This window comes from Dermacentor silvarum, chromosome 9, assembly GCF_013339745.2.
Source record: "Dermacentor silvarum isolate Dsil-2018 chromosome 9, BIME_Dsil_1.4, whole genome shotgun sequence".
Classification (NCBI taxonomy): Eukaryota; Metazoa; Arthropoda; class Arachnida; order Ixodida; family Ixodidae; genus Dermacentor; species Dermacentor silvarum.
The window spans coordinates 37,726,996-37,737,113 of NC_051162.1; the positions used below are offsets into that span (position 1 = coordinate 37,726,996).

At 46.6% G+C, this 10,118-nt stretch overlaps 1 protein-coding gene across 1 annotated transcript in view; it reads right to left on the minus strand.

Moving 5' to 3' along the window:
- LOC119464708 (uncharacterized) overlaps positions 1 to 8,482 on the minus strand; it is a 42,995-nt gene extending 34,513 nt beyond the window's left edge. The window contains exon 1 of the mRNA XM_049655267.1: positions 8,289 to 8,482. The gene's annotated coding sequence lies outside the window, so the exon portion shown is untranslated. The remainder of the gene's footprint in view (positions 1 to 8,288) is intronic.
- Positions 8,483 to 10,118: the final 1,636 nt, after the last annotated feature.

Below are 10,118 nucleotides of genomic sequence, written 5' to 3' on the forward strand. Positions count from 1 at the left end.
ATTACTTTGGAAATACTAAATGAGGAGGTTTATGGCTGATATCAATAGCAGCTGGTATGGATAATGATTACGACACATTCAATAAAAAGGAGTGGTAGAACAAATGTCACTGGAGCCAACATTTCAGCAAGACTACCTGTCTTTGTCAGGCTTGCCCTGAAAATTAAAAGTACCCTAATTTAAATGTTGGCATTAGCTACATTACTTGTTCTACCACTGCCCGTCATTCCAAGCTTCTGTCTTGTTTGCATTCAGTGGAAAGATACACATTACACATAGCCAATGTGCCCAACAGCTTCATCATATGCATACATCCACTCCTAAAAGACTGGTAAATTAGAAGCGTATGCTTGTAATTTACGCGTCTTTATGTAGATTATGCACATGTTGCTGCACAATGAATATTAAAATCTCTACAGTACGGAGCCTGAGACGCTGTCAGCTGTAAGCGTGCAAGATGGCGCCGCACGCCAGACGAGTTGCCATTGGCCGGCAACGCACGTGCGGACTTCCAGTTGAGAAGGTAGCGGCACAAACACATGGCTGACATTAGCGATCACAGCAAACACTTATTGCATGTTATGCCTCCCGCGAGAGAACTATATCAATCGCAATGTATGCAAAAGGGAGGGCACTGATCTTCACAACAGGGCACAAATCTTAAATATTTCAAATAGTAACAGTACATGGGTTGCACGGACGTCACGTCCGGGAACGAGAGGACCAGAAACCGCCATGTTTGAGCACAATTGCAGCTGTTTGGAGTCGTAGTGGGGAGGTTCGCATCGGCGAGATCTGTTCTGTGGACGCGTCTCTGGCTTCAACATGACGATTTGCGCTATTTTCGGCTGCAGAACAAGAAGTGGAGCTTGTTCTTCTAAAGACAAGGCACAGCCAAACCTTAGAATGTTTAGCTTGCCCGCGATTATCACAAATCAGTGCGCACGAACAAGGCTGTTGTCCGAAAAGCGCCGGAATGCTTGGCTGGCACGCATAACAGAGAACACTTGAAAAACGAGAAATACATCCGTGTCTGTAGTCTTCACTTCATCATAGGTACGGGTATTTTCAAGTTATGCCCAGGTTTAACCAGTTTACTGACGCACTTGCATCGCTTCTCCCATTGCTTCTCATTGCTTCTCCCATAGCGACGTTCAGACTAGCTTTTCCCTCGAAAAAACGTGCCCGAAATTGTTAACTGTGGCTTAACTGTGCAACATACGTGTACGTATCCTCTTTCAAAAGGGAAACCTGCAAATTTAATGGATCACACAAACCCCGCCTGGGCACTGAGTCTACAACTGGGCCACGGCTGTTATGACCAGACTACTGCCGCAGCAACCGTGCGTTTTCACTGCCGTGAACAGCGACGGAAAAGTAAGCTGGATGCTGTCGCAGCGAGCAGACCGTCCACGGAGCCTGCAACATCGCTCGTGCTGCCTGTCATGGACACAGAACCAGAGCGCGATGAGCTCTCTCCAGTTGGCCCCATTCTGGAGTCCAAATCGGGTAAGTGGTTATGGCACTTGACTGCGAATCCGACGGTTGCGGGATGGAATCCCGGCCTCATTTCGAGGGAGGTGAAATGCTAAAGGCCCGTGTACTTAGATTGGGTGAACATTAAAGATACCCAGGTGGTCAAATGTTTCCTGAGCCCTCCACTACGGAATTCTTATTCTTTCCACTGTTTAATTACCTTTCACTTTAACCCAAAGACACTGAGTAGTGCTGATTACAATGGCTGCAGAAAATAGCATCTCTTCCTTACCACAAATCACAATGTAATAATGCACAATTATTAAAAATCTAAATCCACTACAAATCACAAATACCGTACTTGTTGTACTTCGTACTGTTCAAGGGTGTCCTATGTCATGCCTGGGCTTCATGCTGATGTGCACTTCCGACTCGTTTCATTACCTTTTGCAGAAGTTGACATGCAAACCGACCTCACGTGCCAAGATCTTCAGGCGCTCCAAGAGGACTACCAGAAAGTAACCAGTGAGTTGGCCACTTTGAAAAGCCAGAAACAGTCTGTGTTAATGTCAGAGGTATCCCTTCGTGAACAGCCCGAGAAGGTGGCCTTTTACACAGGACTTCCGAATTTTGCGGTCCTTCTGTCAGTGTTCAACCTTGTGCAGGTGTGTGTCAAGCACACACCGCAGAACTCATTGGGAAAGTTCGAGGAATTTTTGGTGTTCCTGATGAAGCAGAGGTTGAATCTGCCATTCCAAGACCTTGCTTACCGTTTCAGTGTGGATGAATCAACTGTAAGTCGAATATTCGACAAATGGCTGCATGTTGCATTTGCTAGACTTCGGCCATTAATAGCATGGCCCTCAAGGCATGCTATAAAAAGGACAATGCCACAGGCCTTTTTCGATTCTTTCGGAGAAAAGGTAGCTGTAGTACTCGATTGCTTCGAGATCAAACTTGAGCGGCCATCATTTCTAAAGCCAAGGTGTGAGACTTGGTCTCAGAATAAGTGCAGAAACACAGCCAAGTACCTCATAGGAATATGCCCCCAGGGGGTGATCACTTTTATTTCTGAGGGCTAGGGAGGAAGGACCCCTGACAAGCACATTACCGAATTCAGTGGCATTCTTGACCATTTGTCACAAGGGGACGTGGTGTTAGGTGTGAGACTTGGTCTCAGAATAAGTGCAGAAACACAGCCAAGTACCTCATAGGAATATGCCCCCAGGGGGTGATCACTTTTATTTCTGAGGGCTAGGGAGGAAGGACCCCTGACAAGCACATTACCGAATTCAGTGGCATTCTTGACCATTTGTCACAAGGGGACGTGGTGTTGGCTGATTGAGGCTTTAACATTGCGGACACTGTAGGTCTGTGCAAGGCTGCACATTCCTGCATTCACAAAGGGCAAAAGGCAACTCTCGACAGTAGATGTAGAGACAAGGAAACTTGCCAATGTTAGAATACATGTTGAAAGGGTTGCAGTGGACAGTGTGCTTCGCGTCCAACGAAGACGAAGACAAAAGAAGAAGCTCGACATCATGGCCGCAACATCAGCTTAGTTGCCCCGACGAATAAATGTTTATTTGTTCAGAGTCTTCCGTTCCCACAAGTTGGTGACCCGGACGTGATCCTGCATCGCAACTATTCGTCCCGCCGCTTCTCTTCAGACGCCATGGAATCAAACTCCCAAGACAATGCCGCACCTTCCATCGCCACACTCAAGCTTACCGAGTTCTGGCCCGCACATAGTGAGCTCTGGTTTCTCCACATCGAAGCGCAGTTCCGCCATCACCACATCGCACCGTTAACGGCCAAGTACGACTATGTCGTGAGTGCACTCAGCTCGACCACCACAGCTTTAATCTGCGACGTTTTGCTCACTCCCCCACCCGACAAGCCTTACGACATCCTCAAACGGGAGTTACTTCAACGCACGACTGACTCCGAGTCGTGACGCATTCAACAGCTTCTATCGAAGGAATTTGGCGACCGAAAGCCGACCGAGCTGCTTCGTCGCATGACCCTGCTACTCGGAGGCAATTCATCTTCAACGGACTCAAAAATCGTCCGTGAGCTCTTCATTCAGTGTCTACCGAATCAGGTATGGATGATTTTATGTGCCTCACCTTGGGTAACCTCCATTGAAGACCTAGCAACAACGGCAGACCAGATCATGAATACTTCCCATCCTTTCGTATCTGCCATCGACCGTTGTCAGGCAACCGTCTCGACTCCGTTACAGTTAGAGCAGCACTTTGACGAACTCAGCGCCTTAAACAGACAGCTTGGCTCGCAAGTGCATCAACTAACTACTTCCGTTCCCGCAGGGTAATCGGCCTGGTTAGAAACAAGTATGTTATAATGAAGTCAGCCCTGCCACTAGAGTATGCGACTCGCAAAGCGGGACACCAGTTCACTCCACTCGACAAGATTGCTGTCGTGTGCTGTGCACTAATTCCTGCCAGTCTGTCATTCCTCCTAATCCAAAACCATGTGGCTAAGTTTGCTGACACATTCGTGTTAGTTTGCAGATGGCAGTACTTGCATGCATTCATTGAAGTGTGTCCGTAATTCTGGCCATTTTGACTGCATGCAGAAAATATTTCTTCATGTTTACTTGCACACACTGTTTAATTACATAAAAATGCACAGAAGAAATTAGACTTCCAAATGGCATCACTTTCGAATCCTTTGATGTGAGTCACATGATGTCAGTGATAAAAACAAATGTAGTTGAAGCCACAACCTGATGACAGTTCAGAGACTAGTGTGATCTTTTTATTCTTTCTTCAAACACTTCAATTGCAATTCGCTGACAGCACATACTTCATGTTTAAATGAAATGAAGTGCGCATTAAAAGCCGATATTTCTTTGCAGCTGTCTGACAAATGAGCTAGCACTCCTCATCATTGCAGAGTTTTATCCTGTATATTTGATGCTTTCATTGTGCATTAAACGTTTTTCTGCTTTTTGTATGCTTTGTTATTTTGCTTTCATCATCAATTTTTCTGTCATACCAGAGATCATTTTTCTCTAATCTCTCCTACTTTACACATGCTACAAGCTTGTCTGATACACAAAGTAATATGCAGCACTTTCTCACTTGAGCCCAGTGCGGATGTGTACAATGCAACATATAAATTTAGCCAAAATGGTGACATTCATGTGGAGAGACAAACGATTGGATAGTGCTCGTAATTGTTTCTGTCCACTGAAAACCTGAACGCCTGCCTTTGCGATTCTCCAATGCTTTCCTTAGTGGCTCACAATCTGCACAAAACCAGAGTTTCTGCTACGGCGCTCGCTTTAGTCCAATGCAGGTGTAGTGGAATCATTTGTATCGGCAGAGTTCCCCTTCACATGCCACCATTTTCCGTCTCTGGGCCTTAACAGTAACAGTAGACAGATTTTTGGGAGCTAGTGCCAGCCTCCAGTGCATCTTTTCGGGTGAAATACCCTGCAAATATCTCTGGTAGGACAACATGTGTGAAATACTATGTTGCAGATCCCACAATTCCATGAAAGAATGCATTGTCTTCCATTATCCTTTCTATATGCACTGAAAGAGGTGTCCAAACAGTCACAATACTTTGCACTACACATTGCCAGTTGTGTCTGCACCTGATAAAAGTAGCCATGAGTTCTCTTCAGGTGAAGTCCGTCAGTACTAGTCTCCAGGCTGAAACCTTTGCTTCCTAACGCAGCTTCTATCCCAGACTCTGCCACAGAGTAGGGGCATTTGAACTCAACAATAGCCAGTTTTAGTTTAGCGTGGTTACCGGAATAGCGGGCGTACTGGAATAGCGGGATCGAAATGCGCATGCGCAGAACCCGCTAAACGACCCATAGCGTTTACCGTGCGCACGCTATTTCTCAGAGTTAACGTTACCGTGTTAGCGTGTTTGCGTAGTTCACGTAAAACATGGCGGCGGTCCCGGTCGCCCGCTTCGAAATGAATTTGGTGTTGTTTTTGTAGAATTCACTTCGTAGCAAATGACTGCGTAAACGGCTTTCGCTTAGTCTCATGCCTCTTCGATGAGAGAGTATTATGGCTAATCTTATGGAATTTTCGAGATCGCTTCTCGATTCGAACGCGCCTAAGCCTAACGAGAGAAATTTTCTCCAAGATGCGAGCGCCACCTGTCGGTAAAGTCTGGAAATAGGCATGGCGAAAGCATATGGCCTCTGAGATCGGAACATTTCGGAGGCTATGGTAAACAGCTTGTACTGCTTGTCTGTTTCGCTGCAGATCGGCGGACATGGCAAGTAAAAATATAACGCGCTCCTGGCTTCCATTCCGCTGCCTCTCGCACTTTCCGGACACACACACACATATCTTAGGTGCCCTATGTATGTGAAATTCAAAGCGTAATGGAATACCGTCGCGCACGTAAACTACGCTATCACGCTATACTAAAACTCTCTTTCTGCAAAGTTTGTTTGCGGAACGGTAACGCTATTTCCCTTAACCCCGCTATTACGCTAATGCTAAACTAAAGCTGTCTAATGCCTTCACCACAGCACAAACAGCTGACAAAAGCATCTGGGGATGCAGCAAGGTGGGGATACTTTGTACTTAAACACCAACTCTTCTCAGTGTCATATTGGTGTGGTGCTGCACTGCTTGTTTCTGGTAGGCGGACATGGCAGTGCCTTCATGCTTCCGTCCCCATTCTGTCGCTGCAGCAGAAAACTTGTTTTTCTCTGGGTAACATATTCTTTTCAATAAACGAATTGCCGGCTGGCTCAGACTTGTGCTGCACACACACTTCATAACAGAAGCAGTTACCCGGCCTGCTCTATATGCAAACCACATGGCACATTTGGACTGCTCTCTTGTTGTGGCTTCCACATGCTGCACCATCTCTTCTGTTATCACCATTTCTTTTAAAAACACTTCAGCCCGGCGTACCAGGGCAGACAAATCCTCAGACGTGTGCTCTTCACACGTAAGGTTACAGAGGATCACAGGTTCTTTCTCTTGTGGTGGCTAATAAAGTGCGCTATATTCTTCATGTAGCATGAACAACACTGGCATGGTCCCTGCTTTTGCTATTGCTGCAAAGCACTGCTCAATCTCTGCCTTCGTTGGAGCTGGGATTGGTTGTGGAGATGGGGCTTCTTCAGCATAACTGCTGTTTGTATTGCTGTCCATTTTCCTCTTCATTTTCGCTGATGAGAAGTCAATCTCCCTTAGCCTCTTGAATTCGACATTTCGGATATGGGGTGGTAGCCTTCGACGTTTCTTTTCTGTGCAAGTCACAGAGTCCCTCAGCCTCGCAGCAGTTTCAATAGCGAAAAGTGTTGCGGCAACGTGCGAACACGCTTCACCTACACCTACCATGCAAGTGCAATGAGCGGTAGTAACAGTGCCATCTGTTCTGGCCAAAATCCACACTTTCAGCGGTGACTCGTAGGCGATGGGAGTGCTTGACCTGAAAGGTTGATTGAAATCTCACTAAGTACTGTTTTACAAATGACAGCTTAGATTTGCTGAATACAACAGAGCAGGCTGTGTAGTTCCATGCTGCCTTATCAACACACTAACTTAAAATGTTACAGGAGCTAGATGATTTTGATTTTACTTGTGCATTACTAGGTTCAGGCAAGCTCAGAAAGCCTCCAGAAATGAGCGTTCAGCTCTAGCTTTCAATAAAGGTTGCCGATATTTCGCTGGTCATATCATCACAATTTATGCTTTTTTTTCTGACCACTGGATCATTTTTATCGTTGCCGCGTGCGGCCATCGTAAGCAACAAAACCGTAGCGCACAAAAGTAATACAAACGAGCACAACTGCAGCGACGTTGGAAAAATGCACATTCACATCGGCCGTAACATTAAAAAGCGTCAACTAACCTGGCTTAGAACAATGACACGCTGCGATGCAAGCTGCTTTGCTGCTACACTCTCTACCCATTCGCTGGTGAAGTAGTTGTGGCCGTCCAGTGATTTGTAGGCCTTCATCTGCTGCAGAGTGACGTGGCTTGATGGAAGCACCAAATAACTGACGATGTCGCCGAGTGTCACAGAAGGCAGAGATCGATGTTCGGTCCAGCGTCCTCACCGATGCGCAGTTCGTAGGGGTCGATGCCATCGCACATATCAATTTTCGCTCGGTAACGCACCCGGGTCGGTCCCACGAGCTCTTGAAAGTACGAAGGGCAAAGTGCGGGCACGTTTTCTTTCGCCATGTCGACAAGCTCCGGCGCGGCGGTAAGCAGCACGCGCAGCACGCGCAGCACGCGGCAGCCCGACTGTAGCCTGACGTCGTGTTCTTAAATATGGCGCTCGATCGCTCGCTCTGTAAGCCGGAACTGACGCCCCCACGTGCAACCCATGTATATTACCAAATCAAAATATGACTAATCCCAAGTACAAATTACTACTGCGTCATTGTAGCATACCACCAATGCCAAAGTGCATGCTCCACAGGTTGCAGAAGTACGGCTAATCCCTACGCAGAAAATTTTTTTTCTTCTTCTTCGCAGTGATAAAACAGTTCATAAGGCACCCGTGCACCGAAAGGAACAGCAGTGCCTGATCTACACAGTAGACTCGTAACAGCTGACCGCTGTGCGAAGCAAGATCGACAGAACTACACAATCCATCTGCCTAATCCCACCCATTCGCACACTAGACGACGCCTGACATTCAAATATCAGCAGGACCGAATTACAAGCAACCCCGTGCAGAAATAAACACATTTCTTGTGTTTCGTTACGATCGAGTCAGCTTCAAAACCACCGAAAGGCCATTTTAAACGGTCGATGTTAGCAGCATTTTGAAAGTGCGTATAATCGACTCACGGTTTCACGATGATGTTCCAGACAAGAAAATCGACCAAAGACGAAGTAGCGAACAGCAAGAAGGGTCGAACATTAACGACGCACATCGACAACGCCGGGACACGATAAAACACTGATCTAAGCCTTGCTGACAACAGAGTATCCGCTAGAGGTCTCACCCGACGCGGCTCCTGTGTTTTGGCGATTTGCCGCCGGTTAGGGTTAACTGCGATTTTAAAATTTGCGGACCATTAGCGTTAGAGAGTTTGCTGAAATGCAGTATAAAATATTTAACATTATTTGGCCTTACCTAATTAGGTTGATAGTAACAAGGCTCACTCGCTAATTTCTCGCTTTTTATCCAATCAACAATGAAACCGAAATCAGAAATGACAAGCGGCACCGGAACTTGTGTTGATCCCGCAGTGGTAGATATCAAATCAAACCATGCTGTGGAGCTTCAAACATTGCAAACATGCAAAAAATTTTAATATTTGTTCGTTGTTAAGTGCCACCGTTAGTTACATTTATTGCGAAATTGAAAGTGTGACCCGTAGCGCTGATTAAAACAGCCCCGCGATTCAGGTACCGCGACCTAGAATATGGGAGTGTGTCCAAAGCGCCGGCTCCGGCGAGGGCCTTTTTCTGTGAACTGCCGCGCCGCGCCGCTGCTGCTCCGGACCCGTGGGCTTTTCGCGCTCGCGAAGTGCGCGGGAAGCGAGGGTCGTCTGCTACGCGCTGTAGTTTTTTGCGTTAATTTTTCACGCAAAGCACTTAAGCTCTATTTAACCTAAACAGTGTGGTGCTGCATGGAACTTACCCATCTTTTAGCGTTTATTTGTGCTTGGGCAGCAAGATAATTCAAAAACTAACGTATCAAACTCATCAGTGCGGCCTAGCTGCGGTGCTAGAGTTCGGGAACGGTATTACGGTAACTGTGCGTGCGTAGAAACGTGCTAAATGAGCCCGCGCAAGAAAAGAACGTAAAAAAAAAAGAAACGTTATTCGCATGCGTACACAGGCAATAGCACCATGCTTGCAAGAATAAGAGTAACGAAAAAAGTAAAATACTTGCGCAGTCAAGTGAAATACTTACGTGCGTGCAGTGACCGCTTCGCTCACCACAACGTGCATTTCGCTCACGGTCGGTAGTGGTTTAGAGCCATATGCATATGTATTTATTCTTATTTTTTAGCCTCGACAATACTTTATTATGAACAGAGCGCCGTGAGAAGGCGTAAGGGCAGCAAGAGAAAGAGCAAAGACGGCCCTAACGACGCAATATTAGACAGTTTTAGTTTAGCGTTAGCGTAATAGCGGGGTTACGGGAAATAGCGTTACCGTTCCGCAAACGAACTTTGCAGAAAGAGAGTTTTAGTATAGCGTGATAGCGTAGTTTACGTGCGGGACGCTATTGCATTACGCTTTGAATTTCGCATACACAGGGCACCTAATTCTATGTGTGTGTGCGTCCGGAAAGTGCGATAGGCAACGCGATGGAAGCCAGGAGCGCGTTGTATTTTTACTTCACATGTCCGTCGATCTGCAACGAAACAGACAAGCAGTACAAGCTGTCTACCACAGCCTCCGAAATTATCCCATCTCAGAGGCCATATGCCGTCGTCGCGCCTATCTCCCGACTTTAGCGACAGATGGCGCTCGCATCTCGAAAAAATTTCTCTCCTTAGGCTTAGGCGCGTTCGAAACGAGAAGCGATCTCGAAAATTCCTCAAGATTAGCCATAACACTCTCTCGGCGAAGCGGCATGAGACTAAGCAAAAGCCGTTTACGCAGTCATTTGCTACGAACGAAGTGAATTCTACAAAAACAACGCCAAATTCAGTTCGAAGC